General features: G+C 43.5%; 2 long non-coding RNA genes, 1 other non-coding gene and 1 pseudogene across 5 annotated transcripts; 3 read left to right on the top strand and 1 right to left on the bottom strand.

The window, feature by feature from the left end:
* LOC112074444 (beta-chimaerin-like) overlaps positions 1 to 12,622 on the top strand; it is a 24,718-nt pseudogene extending 12,096 nt beyond the window's left edge.
* Positions 10,859 to 10,933, top strand: trnaa-agc (transfer RNA alanine (anticodon AGC)). The gene has a single exon. It is a non-coding gene; the product is annotated as a tRNA-Ala (tRNA).
* Positions 12,623 to 12,648: 26 nt separating the features above from the next.
* LOC139025413 (uncharacterized) lies at positions 12,649 to 15,074 on the bottom strand. The gene is made up of 2 exons (XR_011476989.1): positions 12,724 to 15,074; positions 12,649 to 12,693 (listed from the first exon to the last, which is right to left on the bottom strand). It is a non-coding gene; the product is annotated as an uncharacterized lncRNA (long non-coding RNA).
* Positions 15,075 to 16,430: 1,356 nt separating this feature from the next.
* LOC112074443 (uncharacterized) lies at positions 16,431 to 18,421 on the top strand. Of its 3 annotated transcripts, none has more exons than XR_011476991.1 (4): positions 16,431 to 17,227; positions 17,365 to 17,528; positions 17,573 to 17,692; positions 17,739 to 18,421. It is a non-coding gene; the product is annotated as an uncharacterized lncRNA (long non-coding RNA). The 3 variants fall into 3 exon arrangements; XR_011476992.1 differs by having other exon boundaries at positions 16,431 to 17,108; positions 17,180 to 17,227; positions 17,365 to 17,692; XR_011476990.1 differs by having other exon boundaries at positions 17,365 to 17,692.
* Positions 18,422 to 18,813: the final 392 nt, after the last annotated feature.

Here is an 18,813-nt window from a genome sequence, read left to right on the forward strand (position 1 = left end):
ATAAAATATACAGACAACAAATTCCAATTGGTTATACTTAAACTCCTTAATATCATCCTTAGCTCTGGCATCTTCCCCAATATTTGGAATCAAGGACTGATCACCCCAATCCACAGAAGTGGAGACAAATAATAACTACTGTYGGATATGRGTCAACAGCAACCTTTTGGAAAATCCTCTGCATTATCATTAACAGCAGACTCATACATTTTCTCGTGAAAACAATGTACTGAGCAAATGTCAAATTGGCTTTTTACCAAATTACCATAAAACAGACCATGTATTCACCCTGCACACCCTAACAAACAAACAAACAAACAAAACAAAACAAAACAGGCAAAGTCTTCTCATGCTTTGTTGATTTCAAAAAAGCTTTTGACTCAGTTTGGGATTAGGGTCTGCTATACAAATTGATGGAAATTGGTGTTGGGGGAAAAACATATGACATTATAAAATCCATGTACACGGTTAAAATTGGCAAAACACACACACTTCTTTCCACYGGGCTGGGGGTGAGACAGGGATGCATCTTAAGCCCCACCCTCTTCAACATATATATCAATGAATTGGCGAGGGCTCTAGAGCAGTCTGCAGCACCCGGCCTCACCCTACTAGAATCTGAAGTCAAATGTCTACTGTTTGCTGATGATCTGGTGCTTCTGTCACCAACCAAGGAGGGCCTACAGCAGCACCTAGATCTTCTGCACAGATTCTTTCAGACCTGGGCCCTGACAGTAAATCTCAGTAAGACTAAAATAATGGCCTCCCGGGTGGCGCAGTGGTCTAAGGCACTGCATCGCAGTGCTAGCTGTGCCACCAGAGATTCTGGGTTTGAGCCCAGGCTCTGTCGCAGCCGGCCGCAACCGGGAGGCCCACGGGGCGGCGCACAATTGGCCCAGCGTCGTCCGGGTTAGGGGAGGGTTTAGCCGGCAAGGATATCCTTGTCTCATCGCGCACTAGCGACTCCTGTGGCTGACCAGGTCGCCAGGTGTACGGTGTTTCCTCCGACACATTGGTGCGGCTGGCTTCCGGGTTGGATGTGCATTGTGTCAAGAAGCAGTGCGGCTTGGTTGAGTTGTGTTTCGGGGGACGCATGGCTCTCGACCTTCGCCGAGTTCGTACGGGAGTTGCAGCGACGAGACAAGACTGTAACTACTACCAATTGGATACCACTAAATTGTTTGCAGACCCCACAGAGCCCCAGGACAGCAACACAATTAGACCCAACCAAATCATAAGAAAACAAAAATATACTTTTTTGATACATTGGAAAGAATTAACAAAAACAACAGAGAAAACTAGAATTCTACTTGGCCCGAAACAGAGAATACACAGTGGCAGAATACCTGACCACAGTAACTGACCCAAAATGTAGACAATCTTTGACTATGTACAGAGGGGATGTAGCCTTGCTATTGAGAAAGGCCGCCGTAGGCAGACCTGGATCTCAAGAGAAGACAGGCTATGTGCACACTAGCTACAAAATGAGGTGGAAACTGAGCTGCACTTCCTAACCTCCTGCCCAGTGTATGACCATATTAGAGAGACATATTTCCCTCAGATTACACAAACCCACAAAGAATTTGAAAACAAATCCTATTTTGATAAACTCCCATATCTACTGGGTGATATAACACAGTGTGCCATCACAACAGCAGTATGTGTGACCTGCTGCTACAAGAAAAGGACAACCAGTGAAGAACAAACACCATTGTAAATACAACCCATATTTCTGTTAATTTATTTTTCCTTTTGTACTTGACATTTTTGCACATAATATGACATTTGTAATGTCTTTTATTATTTTGGTACTTTTTTGTGAGTGTAATGTTTACTGTTAATTTGTATTGTTTATTTCACTTGTTTATTATTTGGTTCTCTTGCTTTGACAATGTTAACATATGTTTCCCATGCCAATAAAYCCCTTACATTGAATTGAGAGAGAGAAAGCGATCTCTCCTCATGGGCACCTGAATACATTCCTGCCATTGTGTCTCAGGTTTCAGTGAGCCTGCAGGGTAGAATGGCCTCCAGCTCTCCAGCCTAGTGTCTGGTCCCATTTGAGAATGGAACAGCAATCCACCCGGCTGCTCAGCACCTGTCAAGAGCCCTTATCTGTACTGTTCTATCAATCTAACGTAACCTAATAACTCTTTAGTGAAGTGGTCGGTGCAGGCTTGCGTGTGTGTGAACATGTTTGCATGTATCCAGCAGCCCGGGCAGGAACAGATGCCAGACACTTTGTAAATCCTTTTAATCTGACTTGTATACACAGTCCCTCATTGGGCTTGGGGTCCCTCCCTCCATCCCTTCCACTGTAGACTGGGCTTGGGGTCCCTCCCTCCATCCCTTCCACTGTAGACTGGGCTTGGGGTCCATCCCTCCCTTCCACTGTAGACTGGGCTGGGGGTCCCTCCATCCCTTCCACTGTAGACTGGGACCAGAGACCAGGGCTGAGTTCCAAATGGCACCCTATTCCCTAGATAAAGGACTAGTTTCACCAGGGCAAAGTAGGTAACTATATAAGGTGCCATTTGGGACCCAGACAAGTATTCTCTGCCTTACTGAAGAGACATTCCTCTGTCATTACTAAGCACAGTGTGAAGAGCTGTGGTACATCCAGGTAAACAAGTATCCCTCTATTTTGCCATAGTGTAATATTTTAGGTAGGCCACGTCCGAGCCAGAGCAGCCCATAGGACAGTAGGCCACGTCCGAGCCAGAGCAGCCCATAGGACAGTACTCACCGACAGTAAACGTCTGACCTGACCTGGGTCCTACTCACCTACAGTAACCATCTGACCTGCCCTGGGTCCTACTCACCTACAGTAACGCTGAAACCATGACCTCGGGTCTACTCACCACTACCAGAACCATCTGACAATGCCTCTGGGTCCTACTCACCTTCCAGAAATAGACAATGAAATGAAAGAATTCACAGATCTTGTCTGTTTGCGTATATGTGTGTGTGATTTAGAGTTATGTTTGTTCAGTGAGGTATGTGTGATTTAGAGGTTAGTGTTGTTTAGGGGTGTGTGGTGATATTTAGAGTTATAATGTTTGTTCAGTGAGAGCGAGAAGGTGTGGCGTGTCCTCCAGACTCTAAATCTATTGCTGTGTTGTCTCACCCTTCCATAGGTTACATCTTTCCGAGGGCCTCACTGGTGCGAGTATGTGCCAACTTCATGTGGGCCTCATATAGCCCAAGGGGTCCACTGCTCAGGTAACCTCCTCTTCCATTCAGACATCCAACCTAGCACTGCTGACCTAGCTACCATCACTGACCTTTCCATGGGTACTTCATCACATTAGAGCACCGCCCAAATATCACCCTATTACCTATGTAGTCCACGTGTGTAGGGCTCAATAGGGTTCTGATCTAAAGTTTTACAGGGAATTGGATGCAATTTGGGATGAAACAAAAGAAATAACTCCAATCCCTGATCAGACCCCAGTCCTGTTAACATCCTGATCAGACCTGGGTCCTGTTAACATCCCTGATCAGACCACTTGGTCCTGTTAACATCCTGATCAGACCTTGGAGTCCTGTTAAACATACCACTGATCAGACCCTTGGAGTCCTGGTTAAATCCCTGATCAGACCCCTGGAGTTCCTGTTAACATCCCTGATCAAGCCCCTTGGAGTCCTGTTAAACATCCCTGATAACCCTTGGTCCTGTAACTATCCTGTCAGCACCCTTGGAGTCCTGTTAACATCCTGATCAGACCCTGAGTCCTGTTAACCATCTGATCAGACCCTTGGAGTCCTGTTAACATCCCTGATCAAGACCTTGGAGTCCGTTAACATCCTGATCAGACCCCTTGGACGGTCCTGTTAACATCCCTGATCAGACCTTGGAGTCCTGTTAACATCCCTGATCAGACCTTGGAGCCTGTAACAATCCTGATCAGACCTGGATCCGTTCACATCCCGTCAGACCCTGGAGTCCTGTTAAACATGCCATGATCAGAACCCTTGGATCCTGTTACATCCCCTGATCAACCCTGGGTCCTGTTAACATCCCTCGATCAGACCTTGATCGTTAACAGCCCGATAGACTGGATTGTTAACATCCCTCGATCAAGACCTTAGTCCTTAACATACCTGATCGCCCTTGGGGTCTTAAAATCCCTCTGGCAGAAAAGGTAATCAACATGTTTCAATAAATCTCCATGTAACCAGGTGTTGTCTCATTTTACCCCCGTGTATACACAAATAAACAATATGACTTCCAAGTCTTGAATTATTTCAAGATTCACGTTTGATCAAATATCAAATCAAATGGACACTGAGACGTTCTGTCGTTGGTTTCATGTACATGTGACTAATGTCAGTGACTAATTGTAACATGAGATATCAAACTTGAAATGCCTAATAATGTAATTTAAAACTATGACAAAAAAAGGTATTACAATATTATGTTCAAGCCTGGATCATGTCATGGAATGTGGTCAGAAATGTGTCTGTTCCATGTAAATCAATGGTTGGATGAGGCTGTGAAATGTAGTAATTTAGCATTCCTCAGTGACACCTGGGACAAACCAGTTCCCCCTGCGACTATGGCTGTCAACTATTTAAAACAAGACAGACGCTCACAGAGAGCTTAGAAGGTGCATCAACGGGACACACCCAGTCAGCAAGGACATCCAAATACTGTATCCACAAACACTGCAACAAGGCTGGCTGTGCTCAAATCTAATTTTATTGGTCACATACACATGTGGTGTTATTGCGAGTGTAGCGAAATGCTTTGTGCTTTGATAATATCTAACAAGTAATCTAACAATTCCACAACAACTACCTAATACACACAAATCTAAGTAAAAGAATGGAATAAGAATATATACATATAAATATAGGATGAGCAATGCAGAGCGGCAATGGGCAGATGCAAAGATGTATAAAATCAGTATATACATATGAGATGAGTAATGCAAGATATGTAAAACATTATTAAAGTGGCATCTTAAAGGACTAAGTGATCCATTATTAAAGGCCAATGATTGAGTCTGTATGAGGCAGCAGCATCTGTGATTAGTGGCTGTTTTAAGTCTGATGGCCTTGAGATAGTTTATGTTCCAGTCCTCTCCGTCCAGCTAAATGCACCTGTACTGACACTCTGCCTTCTGGATGTAGCGGGGTGAACAGGCAGCGGCTCGGGTGGTTGTTGTCCTTGATTCTTTTTGGTCTCTGTGACTAGGTGCGTAGGTGTCCTGGAGGCAGGTAGTTTGCCCCCGGTGATGCGTTGTGCAGACCGCATCACCCTCTGAGAGCCTTGCGTTGAGGGCGGTGCAGTTGCTGTACCAGGCGGGGATCAGCCCGACAGGATGCTCAATTGTGCATCTGTAAAAGTTTGTGAGGGTTTAAGGTGACAAGCCCATTCTTCAGCCCTTGAGGTTAAGGTTCTTCACCACACTGTCTGTGTGGATGGACCATTTCAGTTTGTCCGTGATTGGTACACGAGCAACGTAACGTTCCACCTTCTCCACTGCTGTCCCATTGATGTGGATAGGGGGGTGCTCCCTCTGCTGTTTCCTGAAGTTCACGATCATTCCTTTGTTTTGTTGACGTTGAGTGAGAGGTTGTTTTACTGACACCACACTATGAGTGCCCTCACTTCCTCCTATAGGTGTCTCGTCGTCGTGGTGATCAAGCCTACTACTGTTGTGTGGTCTGCAAACTTGATGATTGAGTTGGAGGTGTGCATGGCCATGCGTCATCGGGTGAACAGGAGTACAGGAGGGGGCTGAGCACGCACCTTGGTGCCCATTGTTTGAGGATCAGCGAAGTGGAAGGTGTATTTCCTACCTTCACCACCTGGGGCGGCCCATCAGGAAGTCCAGGACCAATTGCACAGGGCGGGGTTGAGACCCAGGGCCTCATGCTTATGAGATGAGTGGAGGTACTATGGTGTTGAATGCTGAGCAATAGTCAATGAACAGCATTCTTACATGGGTAATCCTCTTGTCAGATGGGATAGGGCAGTGTGATGGCGATTGCTCGTCTGTGGACCTATTGGGAATGGTAAGCAATATTGAAGTGGATCTAGGGTGATGGCTAAGGTGGAGGTTATTGATCCTTGACTAGTCTCTCAAAGCACTTCATGATGACAGAAGTGAGTGCTACGGGCGGATAGCATTTAGTTCAGTTACCTTTGTCTTCTTGAGTACTGAACAATGGTGGCCATCATGAAACATGTGGGGACAGGAGACTGGGATAGGGAGAGAGGAATATCCGTAACATGCCAGCTGGTCTGCGCATGCTCTGAGGACGCGGCGGGATGCTGTCGGGCCGGCAGAACTTGCGAGGGTTCACACACGTAAAATGCCTTACCCCCATCGGCCAGGAGAAGAGATCCCACAGTCCTTGGTAGCAGGCGGTCTGTGGCACTGTTTATCCTCAAGCGGGCAAAGAAGGTGTTTAGTTGGTCCGTGAGTGGCTGTGGTTTTCCTTTTGTAGTCCGTGGTGTTTGTAGACCCTACCACATATATGTCGTGCTGAGCCGTTGATTGTGACTCCACTTTGTCTCTAATACTGCCATTTTGCTCGTTTGATTACCTTGCGGAGGGAATAACTACACTGTTGTATTGGCACTATTCCAGTCACTTTTCCATGGTTAAATGTGTGATTTGCACTTTCAGTTTGGCGCGAATCGCCACCATCTATCCACAGTTTCTGGTAGGGTAGGTTTTAATAGTCACAGTAGGTACAACATCTCTAATACACTTTTCTAAAAAACTCACTCACCGAATCAGCGTATACGTCGATATTACTCTCTGAGGCTACCCGGAACATGTCCCAGTCTGCGAGATCAAAACAATCCCGTCTGGCCGGCCGTCTGGCCGTGCCGTCTGGTCTGGCCGTCCGTCTGGTCTGAGCCGTGCCGTCTGGTCGGCCGTGCCGTCTGATCGCTGGCCGTCTGATCGTGCCGTCTGGTCTGGCCGTGCCGTCTGGTCTGGACGTGCCGTCTGGCCGTCCCGTCATGCTTTGTAATGGAGATGCTTTTAAGGAGTGGTTTTAACCCGTTTCAGTGCTTCAGTACATGGGGAAAATATGACAATACTGTCATATCATTCCATCCTGAAGTAAATCGAGTGAAAAGGGACACATGTACTGGTAGCTGTCCTTGGAGCTCCTGCCAGATAAACGATGTAATTATTAGGGTTGCAAAGCTACCGGTAAGTTACCATATGTCCATGAGCTTCTAGTAGATAGACCATATGGTTGAAGAGAAAACAGCATAATAATGCAAAAAGCATCTAACAACAATGACAATTATTTTTAATGAACCGTGACACAACTAACTTTTGTCAACTGCCACCAGTTTGGCACCAATTTTCTTTCTTTACTATTTTCTATACTGTAGATAAATAGTGAAGACATCAAAACGATGAAATGACACATATGGAAATCATGTAGTAACCAAAAAGTGCTAAACAAATCAGAAGGTATTTGAGGTTCTTCAAAGTAGCAACCCTTTGCCTTAATGACAGCTTTGCACACACTTGGCATTCTTTCAACCAGCTTCATGAGGTAGTCACCTGGAATGCATTTCAATAATCAGGTGTGAATTTCTTTCATTCTGAATGCATTTGACCAATCTGCTGCTGTGTTGTGACAAGTTAGGGGTGGTATACAAGAAGATATCCCATTTGGTAAAAGACCAAGTCCATATTATGGGAAGAACAGCTCAAATAAGCAGAGAAAGACAGTCCATCATTCATTTAAGACATGAAGGTCAGTCAATCAGGAACACATTTTAAGAACTTTGAAAGTTTCTTCAAGTGCAGTCAACAAACCATCAAGCACTATGATGAAACTGGCTCTCATGAGGACCGCCACAGGAAAGGAAGACCAGAGTTACCTCTGCTGCAGAGGATACGTTCATTAGAGTTAACTGCACCTCAGATTGCAGCCCAATAAATGTTTCACAGAGTTAAAGTCAGAAACATCTCAACATCAACTGTTCAGAAGAGACTGTGTGAATCAGGCTGAATGCTACAAATAATCCACTACTAAGACACCAATAAGAAGAAGAGACTTGTTGGGGCCAAGAAACACAAGCAATGGACATTAACCGGTGGAAATCTGTCCTTTGGTCTGACGTGTCAAATTGAGATTTTGTCTTTGTGAGATGCAGAGGGTGAACGGATGATCTCCGCATGTGTGGTCCCACAGTGAAGCATGGAGGAGGAGGTGTGATGGTGTGGGGTGTTTTGCTTGTGACACTGGATTTATTAGAATTCAACACACTTAACTAGCATGGCTACCACAGCATCTGCAGCGATACTCCATCTCATCTGGTTTGCGCTTAGTGGAACTATCATTTGTTTTTCATACAGGACAATGACCCAAAACACACCTCCAGGCTGTGTAAGGGCATTTGACCAAGAAGGAGGTGATGGAGTGGTGCATCAGATGACCTGGCCTCCACAATCACCCGACCTCACCCAATTGAAATGGTTTGGAATGAGTTGGACCGCGAGAGTGAAGGAAACAAGTGCTCAGCACATGTGGAAACCCTTTAAGACTGTGGAAAAGCTACCTCATGAAGCTGGTTGAGAGAATGCCAAGAGTGTCAAAGCTGTCATCAAGGCAAAGGGTGGCAACTTTGAAGAATCTCAAATAAAAATACAAAATATATTGATTTATTTAACACTTTTTTGTTACTCATGATTCCATATGTATTATTCATAGTTTGATGTCTCCACTATTATCTACAAATGTAGAAAATAGTAATAAAACCCTGTAATGAGTACAGTAGGTGTGTCCAACTTTTGACTGGTAGTATGTCACACTGACACTAATATTGTACCAATGGTATTTACTAAGTTGCTGGTTTATATATAGGATCATGTAACAGTGTTGTCATTGTTTGCTTATTTTATATATTTTACAGGTAAGGCCACACAGAGGGCCAGAGATAATTACAGATACCTGTGATAATCTGAAATACCCAAAGCGCCACTAGATGTCTTGTGATAACTTTCCAGTTTCCAGTAAATGAACCACCTTTGCAACCCTATATTTATGAACACTCCACCTAATGATCCACTGATCAATAATGTTGTATCCTAGTGAACTTGTTGAAATGTTTGTTGGCTGAATAACAGATCAGACTGTATTTTATTGATGAGCAAGCCAGTTTAGAACAAATTCTTATTATACAATGACTGCCTATTGGGGAACAGTGGATTAACTGCCTTGTTCAGGGGCAGAACGACACATTTTTACCTTGTCGGCTCAGGATTCGTTCCAGCAACTATCGGTTACTGGCCCAACGCCTAACCACTAGGCTACCTGCCGCCCTATACTTCACTGGTGCAGTGAAGTATAGGGTTCATACACCACCTAGAAATACATTACAGACATTTACAACTTAGCAAGACTGTAGCACAATTGAGGCTAGTTGACAAGTAGGTTTGGAAAGTCCCTGAACTCTCTGCGATAGACCAAGGGTTCTATGTGGCCTGGACACAATCCTGACATGGATGTGTTTTAGAGGAGACTAACGTGGCTGTTTTCCTCTGTAGACAGATGGTTTGTTGTCAGTTATTAGCCATGCTTATAAGCCCAGGCAAACACTGGTGTCACCAGACAGCCCTGTGCCCTATGGCAATCAGAAGACTTCTTAGTACTTCCAGTTGTATCTGAAGCAGTCCTTCTCTAACACACAGAGATACACAACTGATGACTGGCTTTCATCCTCATTGTTTCTCTTCCTCCCTGTCCCATCTCTCTTCTTCCTCCTATCCCCTCTCTCTCGTTTCTCTCTCTCTTCCTCCCTGTCCCACTCTCTCTGTTCTCTCTCTTCCTTCTTATCTGGCATGCTTAGCCTGTCCTCTTCCTCCTATCCATCTCCTTGTCTGTCTATCTCTCTTTATCCACTTTATCTGTTTCTGTGTGACAGGTCCTCTGTTTTTCTCTGTTTTTAATCTGTCTGTGTCTGAGAATAAGGAACCCCAGTCAGCGGACCAGCAATAATGCTGGGTATTTCTTGGTAGTAAAAACGCCACGATCAGTGGTGAATGATTTAGCTGGATGTTCTTATTGAGTCAGGGAGACTCCCAAGTACAGTATGTTTACAGGCAGAGAAACCTCAACCTAGGTTACATTCCTGTGGCATCTCCCAGAGAGGCAGCTTGTTCTCTTCGTCACGGTGTGTGTGCAGGCCAGACCGGGACAGTGATGCCACACAGAGAGGTGGTGCTCCTCTCTCACCCCCATCTGTCCAAGACCCTCTGCGTGACTAAAACCACAACACTGCCAAACAGCCAAGACAAGACACGCCCCTGGGGACAGATATGCTGTGACGTGGCCCACCATGGCATATTGAAGCAGCCTGGTCTTACCGTAGCTGGCTGGGCTTTCTCTCTGAGATTGGGGTTAATCAATGTACTACTTGTTATCTCTAACCCTTCTGTAATGTGTTACAGTGTTACATGTTGTTTTAGAAGAAGTCGACCATAATCATGTCAGATTATAAGATTTGAATATATCCTTTCTGTATGGGTGTATTTAACACTGACTACCTCTCTGACCTGTGGTTTCCAGACTGTGGGCTGAACGTACACAAGCAGTGTTCCAAGCTGGTGCCCAGCGACTGTCAGCCAGACCTGCGCAGGATTAAGAAGGTGTTCAGCTGTGACCTCACTACCCTGGTCAAGGCCCACAACACCACACGGCCCATGGTGGTGGACATGTGTATCAAGGAGATAGAACTACGAGGTACCGTTCKGTTTAGCAGCCATTCAGTTTAGAATGTTTCTGTGACATTTAAGCCAGGTGCACCCTGCATGTTGTTAGCTAAACTGAAAGAATATTCAAATTTCAAGGTGAAAATGGATGTCTGTGATTTGGTCTCGTGTGGCTCAGTTGGTAGAGAATGGCGCTAGCAACGCCAGGGTTGTGGGTTCGATTCCCATGGGGACCAGTACTTTAATGTATGCACTCACAACTGTAAATTGCTCTGGATAAAAGCGTCTGCTAAATGACTAAAATGTATTGGCTCTCTTGTACCAGGGCTAAGGAGGCTCCTAAAGTAAGCGCTGTGTAAACCAATCTTTTAAATTAGCATCAAATTCAATCAATCAAATGTATTTATAAATCAATTTTTACATCAGCAGATGTCACAAAGACATTAGACAGAAACRCAGCCTAAAACCCCAAACAGCAATGCAGATGTAGAAGCACAGTGGCTWGGAAATAGTCCCTAAAAAGGCAGGAACCTAGGAAGAAACCTAGAGAGGAACCAGGCTCTGAGAGGTGGCCAGTCCTCTTTAGGCTGTTCCAGGTGGACATTYCRACATTTAGTGAAAGAAAATTGTCCATTTGAACTGTGTTGAACTACTCTCAAAAGGGTTATTTCAACTGGATGTGTTATTTCTAAAATATATGTAATACACTTAATCAAAATATGTAATTTCCCCAAAGTACTGTAATCTGCCTCAAGGCTCCATTGGTTGAAATAKAGGCCACCCTTGTTGAATAATTTTGTTGATCCAAAGAGCTTGTTGAGTTTATTTAGTAGAGACTGCATGGGGGTGAAAGAGGGTACAGGGAGTAGAGATAACCGACTCTCTGTGTTGCTGCTTGCAGGTCTGCAGTCTGAGGGCCTCTACAGAGTGTCTGGCTTCTCAGAACACATTGAGGACGTGAGGCTCGCCTTTGACCGAGGTTTGTGTTAACTTAATTTCCTTTGCCTCAGTGCTTAGGTCTGGTTTAAGGTTATGAGACATGAAAGTCCATAGGTTCAAATGAAAAGCACATGAGCACAGGAGAGCCATATCAGACTGCCGGATGTCGTTATGTGAGGTGTAAAGGGCATATATGTTGCATTGTGGTAATTGTAGTGAATATACTGCAGTCTGGTCGGTACGTAATGTGTCTGGTGTGTCATCTCTGCAGATGGCGAGAAGGCAGACATCAGTGCCAATGTGTACAACGACATCAACATCATCGCTGGAGCTCTGAAYCTCTATCTGAGAGACCTGCCCATTCCAGTCATCACATTCCACGTGTACTCCAGATTCATACAAGCTGCAAGTACGTACTCCCATACTTATTCCCACAATTAGCTCAATGCACCTTGGGTCTCCAGCGCAATGACTGATGGCGTACTGAGCTAAAGGCTAGGCACTAGCTTGGGGAGCTAAGGAAAATCTTCACGTCTTAGGCACGGTTATTTATAGGTGAATGTAACTAACATTTAGTACTTTCTCCTGGTAGAAATTCCCAACCCAGACACCAGACTGGAGGCCATCCACGAGGGGCTGCTGCAGCTCCCGCCAGCCCACTACGAGACCCTACGCTACCTGATGAGCATTCAAGAAGTGATGAACACACACACTGCATCTGATCTTCATGGGGTTGATTCAGTGATGTAGTTTTACAAATATACATATGTTGTTTCTCACCTTTTCTGACTGATATAATAATCATCTTTCTCACAGGGTCACCATGTTTGAAAAGGACAATTTCATGAATTCTGAGAACCTGGGGATTGTGTTTGGTCCGACGTTAATGCAGCGCCTGAACAGAACGCCCTGGCCACTCTGAACGACATGAGGCATCAGAAACTCATCAACAGCTCCTGATAGAGCATGAAGACGTCTTGTTTTGAAGCTGGAGCCTGTCTGTTGCTGGCAGGAAGGGCTGGAGCCTGTCTGTTGCTGGGCAGGAAGGGCTGGAGCCCTGTCTGTTGCTGGGCGGAAGGGCTGAGGCCTGTCTGTTGCTGGGCAGGAAGGGCTGGAGCCCTGTCGTTTGCTGGGCAGGAAGGGCTGGAGCCCTGTCTGTTGCTGGGCAGGAATAGGATGTTTGATTTATCCATACCAGAGGAATCTCAAGCCATCATGTCTGTCATCATATGAAGTGTCAAATTCCCAAATGTTTCTATTTGTGGTCAGATTTGAGCTTCCATTGCTTCTCTCCATAAGCATGACTGTATCAGTTGAAGTTGAGTCTGTGGTACGTCAGTCAGACATCATGTCTTGTTACAGTAAGGTCAAAGGTTGTACACATTCTGCATATACTCCTTAAGAGGACAAGGTATTGGATACGTCCCAAATGCACCCTATTTTCATTACTTCTGAACCGGCCCATAGGGCTCTGGTTCACAGTAGTGTGCACTATATAGTGAGTAGGGTGCCATTTTAGAAAAAGCCATTGATTCCAGCATTTCCACACACCTTTCATGGCGTCAAGTAGCCTAGCGGTTAGTGTTGGGCCAGTAAACGAAGGTCGCTGGTTTGAATACCCGAGCGACAGGTTAAAAATAAGTCAATGTGCCTTTGAGCAAGGCATTAACCCTAATTTGCTCAGGGTCGCTGTACTACCATGGCTGACCCTGTAAAACAACACATTTCACTGCCCTTTCCGGTGTCTGTGACAATAAAAACATGTTTTCATAAATCTAGCATCATCACACTAACACATTCTTCCTGGTTGATGTCTGTCTGTATGTGATTGTCTGCTCAGTGTGTTCGTTGTGTGCTTATTGGTTATGAGTCTCATGACTCAGAGACTCTATTGACTCAGTAACTGTGTGATCCTGTAGGGTGAGATATGGATGGATGGTCTATGTATGAAGCACTGTGCAGATCAATTTATTTTGTGAAGATTTCTTTTTGCAAAAGTTTTCAGCATCATGTGCTTTTTATCCCTGAAGCTGATAGGTTGTCAAGGATCTGCGATGTGTTCCATTGTCAAAATATAACAAAACCCTAAAGGAATTGGTAAACAGGGCAGGTTAAACTTGTAGGGAAATGCTTAGAAACATATTTTTGAGTGGCACTGTGAATTTCCATCTGCAACTGTTTGCTGGTACTAGAAAAAGGCTGAGTTATAGATATGGTTTGGGTGAATGTGTCTGAGCCTAAATGTTTACAGAAAACTTTTGAATCAAACTTCCCATTCTTTTAAATTGACACATGGAATGGGTAAATTAATTAATATATATATATTAATATTCATACTTTAGTGGAATAACATGGGGTAATATATATACATATACACACACACTGAACAAAAATATAAACGCAGCATACAACAATTTCAACAGAATTACTGAGTTACAGTGCAATAAGGAAATAAATAAATTAGGCCCTTATCTATGGATTTCATATGACTGGGCAGGGGTGCCCCCATGGGTATGCCTGGGAGGACATAGGCCACACACTTGGGAGCCAGGCCAGCCAATCAGAATTAGTTTTTTCCCCACAAAAGGGCTTTATTACAGACAGAAAGACTCCTCAGTTCCATCAGCTGTCCAGGTGGCTGGTCTCAGACGATCCCGCAGGTAAAGACGCCGGATGTGGAGGTCCTGGGCTGGCAGGGTTACAACGTGGTTGTGAGGCCGTTGGACATCTGCCAAATTCTCTAAAATTATGCCGACTTATGGTACATTCAATTCTCTGGTGGACATTCCTGCAGTCAGCTTGCAATTGCACGCTCCCTCAAACTTGAGACATCTGTGGCATTTGTTTGTGACAAACTGCACATTTTAGAGTGAACTTTTATTGTCCCCAGCACAAGGTGCACCTGTGTAATGATCATGCTGTTTAACCAGCTTCTTGATATGCCACAACTGTCTGGTGATGGATTATCCTGGCAAAGGAAAAATATTCACAGGGATGTAAATACATTTGTGCACAACATTTGAGAGAAATTAGCTTTTTGTGCATATGGACATTTCTGGGATTTTTTATTTCAACTCATAAAACATGGGACCAACACTTTACATGTTGCGTTTATATTTTTGTTCAGTAATAGCTACTCGTAGACTGCCAAACATCTAGTCTGGGTAAGGACTAGACCTCGTAGTGTTCTACCACTGTTTGACACATACTAAAGTCAGGAAACATGAAGTCTAAATGTTCAGCCTATAAAACTGCCTGGAGCAGCTATAGGTGCTCACCCACTCCAAACAACGTCATGGCGACAGAGTTTACACATTCTCTGTTTTTCGCCTTCCATTATTGATAATAATTGAAATCCTTTCTACGAATCCATTTTATTAAAAGTATTTTTGTGATGGGTGCAATTAAGATTGTAATTTATCAAATGCTGATTTATTAAAAGGATGTAAAATGACATTTKGCTCAATCTTTTATGTGTACGTTTAGGATAGGCTACAATTCAATTGCTCAAAGHAATGTCTGCGTCATGGTGCAATGCAATCACAACACACACGTACTCTACCACACCTTCAATAGGACAATGATGGCGCAATAGCGCTGGTGCTGAAGAGAGCAACAATGGTGGACGCCCTGTACCTGAGGGTACACACATGGAATGTGTCTCAAATGGCACCCTATTCCCTATATAGTGCACTACTTTTGAACAGGTTCCATAGGACTGTGGTCAACAGTAGTGCACTATGTAGGGAATAGGGTGCCAATTTGGGACTCAGACATGATTAGTCACCCTGTTTCTAAATGTAAGGGTGTGGAGGACTTTGCATGTATTGTTTCTTCTGTGTGTCTAGTTCTCAGATAATGTGTTACTGGCTGTCAGGTCAGGTGTTCTTCCTGCAGGCTTGCAGGGAGGTAACTTCTCTCCCARTTTTACGTGCACCAATCAGGTGTGCATGGGTGTGGTTTTGTTTGTAGGCGATATAGACAGCTGTATTCCGATACCTGTAACATTTGTTGCCTCTCAGTGACAGGGAATACATCAGAAGTCGGTTATTTACAGTCGGGTAAATTCAAGCCTTGATTGGATGTTGTAAATTGAGTCTTCCAAGTGGATGCAGCTGGAAAAACTTGGAATCTACACTGTCTTAGAAGGTCTGTGTGCGGGTCATGTTGTTCTCAGCCGAGGACTGACCTCACGTTGAACCCCGTTGGAGATACTAGAAGAGACACCAGAGGGCTGAAAACATACAGGTGAGTTGATGRCAGGTGTATGACATATTATCCATCATAGCTGATCACAAACGTATAGCATGTTTACATGACAGCTATATGAACATGATTTCCTATATTTTCTATTATTGACAGAATTTTTATGGCATGATTGATTMTTTTTTCTCMAAACCAGTTTGGCCATATTGACATACAGAAMTGTATCTTGCAGGTGAAACGTGATCCYCCAGATATGGCAGCGCCTGTGARATTCCCTTGGTGGAGAGCATTTGTGACAAGGAAGAGTATTCCAACAACCCAAGAATCTGGTGAGACCCAACCTTCTGGGGAGAAGATGTCTCCTATCTCCTCCAAATCTACACCGGACTCAAAGGGAAACGAAACATTTCCAGATGCAGAAACCTTCGACGATGCAGAGTTTGAGCCAATGTTCAATGAGAAAACTTGTAGACGGAATCTCAAAGTGTCACGTTCTGGACGTTTTAAGGAGAACAGAAGAGTACGGGGGACCATACCTGACAATAACAACTTSAGTGGAAGTGTTGCTGCGACTGCTRTTGCTAAGTAGTCCAGGCTATACCATGATCATTCTACCTGCCAGACTGCAACCTGTTATGGAGCATTGATGATGAAATTTGAATACATTTTGAGGYATTTTTTWAAGATATAACTTTCATAAATGTTCATCAATTGCGCCTATCACCAGGTATACACCTAATTCATAATATGTTTAGGCCAATGAAGGATGGATACGGAATAGTTATGAAGTTAATTGTAAAGAATGATTTCATAATCATTTTATAGTGAAATCGGGAAGTAGCTCCGTCCGGGACACAAACCAGGGTCTGGTAACTGTCAAGCCAAGACCATAATGCCAAGAGTTCTGGGTTAAGGTTACTATATTACCACCTTCCTTCAGGAGAGTGTCCCCACACTTCTCTATACCAAGTCTCTCTCATGTGTACACGCCTCTCCGATGGCCTCATGGGTACCATCCCACTTCACTAGGTGTGGGTTAAGGTCTCCTACAATATCGATTTTCAAGTATGTTTTCATATTTCATACACACACAGCCTAAAGCACATGGTATCTAATGTTACAAATATATCCAACCAGGGTCAATTACTTATTTTGTCATTTGTTTGAATTGCTTTTTGTGTGTTTGTTTTCTTTATATGAGGACATGAAGGACAAGAGGTGGTTTGATATGAAGGACAAGAGGTGGTTTGATATGAAGGACAAGAGGTGGTTTGATATGAAGACAAGAGGTGTGTTTGATATGAAGGACAAGGGTGGTTTGATATGAAGGACAAGAGGTGGTTTGATATGAAGGACAAGAGATGGTTTGATATGAAGGACAAGAGGTAGTTTGATATGAAGACAAGAGGTGGTTTGATATGAAGGACAAGAGGGGTTGATATGAAGGACAAGAGATGGTTGATATGAAGGACAAGAGGTGTTGATATGAAGGACAAGAGATGTTTTATATGAAGGACAAGAGGTGGTTTGATATGAAGGACAATAGGTGGTTGATATGAAGGACAAGAGGTGGTTTGATATGAAGGACAAGAGGTGGTTTGATATGAAGGACAAGAGGTGTTTGATATGAAGGACAAGAGGTAGTTTGATATGAAGGACAAGAGATGGTTTGATATGAAGGACAGAGTGTTTGATATGAAGGACAAGAGGTGGTTTGATATGAAGGCAAGAGGTGGTTTGATATGAAGGACAAGAGGTAGTTTGATATGAAGGAATGAGGGTGTTGATATGAAGGACAAGAGGTGGTTTGATATGAAGGACAAGAGGTGGTTTGATATGAAGGACAAGAGGTGGTTTATATGAAGGACAAGAGGTGTTTGATATGAAGGACATGAGGTGGTTTGATATGAAGGACTCACATACAACCTAACTTTATTTAGATCATGCTGGATTAATCTGATTCTGTTCATACTGTCCTAGGCTACCTAAGTTCTAGTATGCACTAACGCAGTGGTTCCCAACCATTTTTTGGTTACTGTACCACCAACTGAATTTWGCTCTGCCTGGAGTACCCCTGAAGTAGACATGTGTATTTTACCAGTAGACCTATGGTCTCATGAGTCTTCTCAAGTACCCCTGTGGATAGACCAGGTACCCCCAGGGGTCCTAATACCACTGGTTGGGAACCACTGCAGTAATGAACTCTTACAGTGGATGTGAAGGAAGGATATGCCAGCATGTACATTAGCTAGTGTTGAGGAGATTTTAAGATGAAATTTAGTTGTTTACATCACATCATATTTGAAATGTAAAAAGAACAAAACATCTGCATTTAGTACAGCAATGTACGTACACACACACGCACACTCACTCAGGAATTACATGTGACGTTAATACACCTTTGTTACATATTTATTGTGGATAATATATTTACTATTTAGTCACGATCTCAAAATCTCTGTTTTGAATGGACTTATGCCTACTGGCATCATTGTTTACAGTCTGCTAAAAGTTTACTTCAGAGATGTATATGAAGAAAAAACATTTACAATATTGTAAATAAATGTGTAAATATGTCATTTGGTTTACTTTGTGTTTTATTTTYACTTAACAATAACAGATATGGTGAAGAAAGCTAAATACATCTAAAAGTCTAAATACATCTTAAATTAAAAAAAATGTTATTGGTCGCATATACATATTTAGCAAATGTTATTGCGGGTATAACGTAATGCTTATGTTCCTAACTCCAACAGCGCAGTAATATCTAACAATACAAAACACACAAATCTAAAAAGTAAAATAATGGAATTAAGAAATATATACATGTTAGGATGGAAGTCTAGAAGTCTAAAAGTCTAAATACACCTACCTAAAAGTCTAAATACACCTACCTAAAAGTCTAAATACACCTACCTAAAAGTCTAAATACATCTTGAAGTCTAAATACACCTAAAAGTCTAAATACACC

Source organism: Salvelinus sp. IW2-2015, unplaced genomic scaffold (genome assembly GCF_002910315.2).
Source record: "Salvelinus sp. IW2-2015 unplaced genomic scaffold, ASM291031v2 Un_scaffold2638, whole genome shotgun sequence".
NCBI lineage: Eukaryota > Metazoa > Chordata > Actinopteri > Salmoniformes > Salmonidae > Salvelinus > Salvelinus sp. IW2-2015.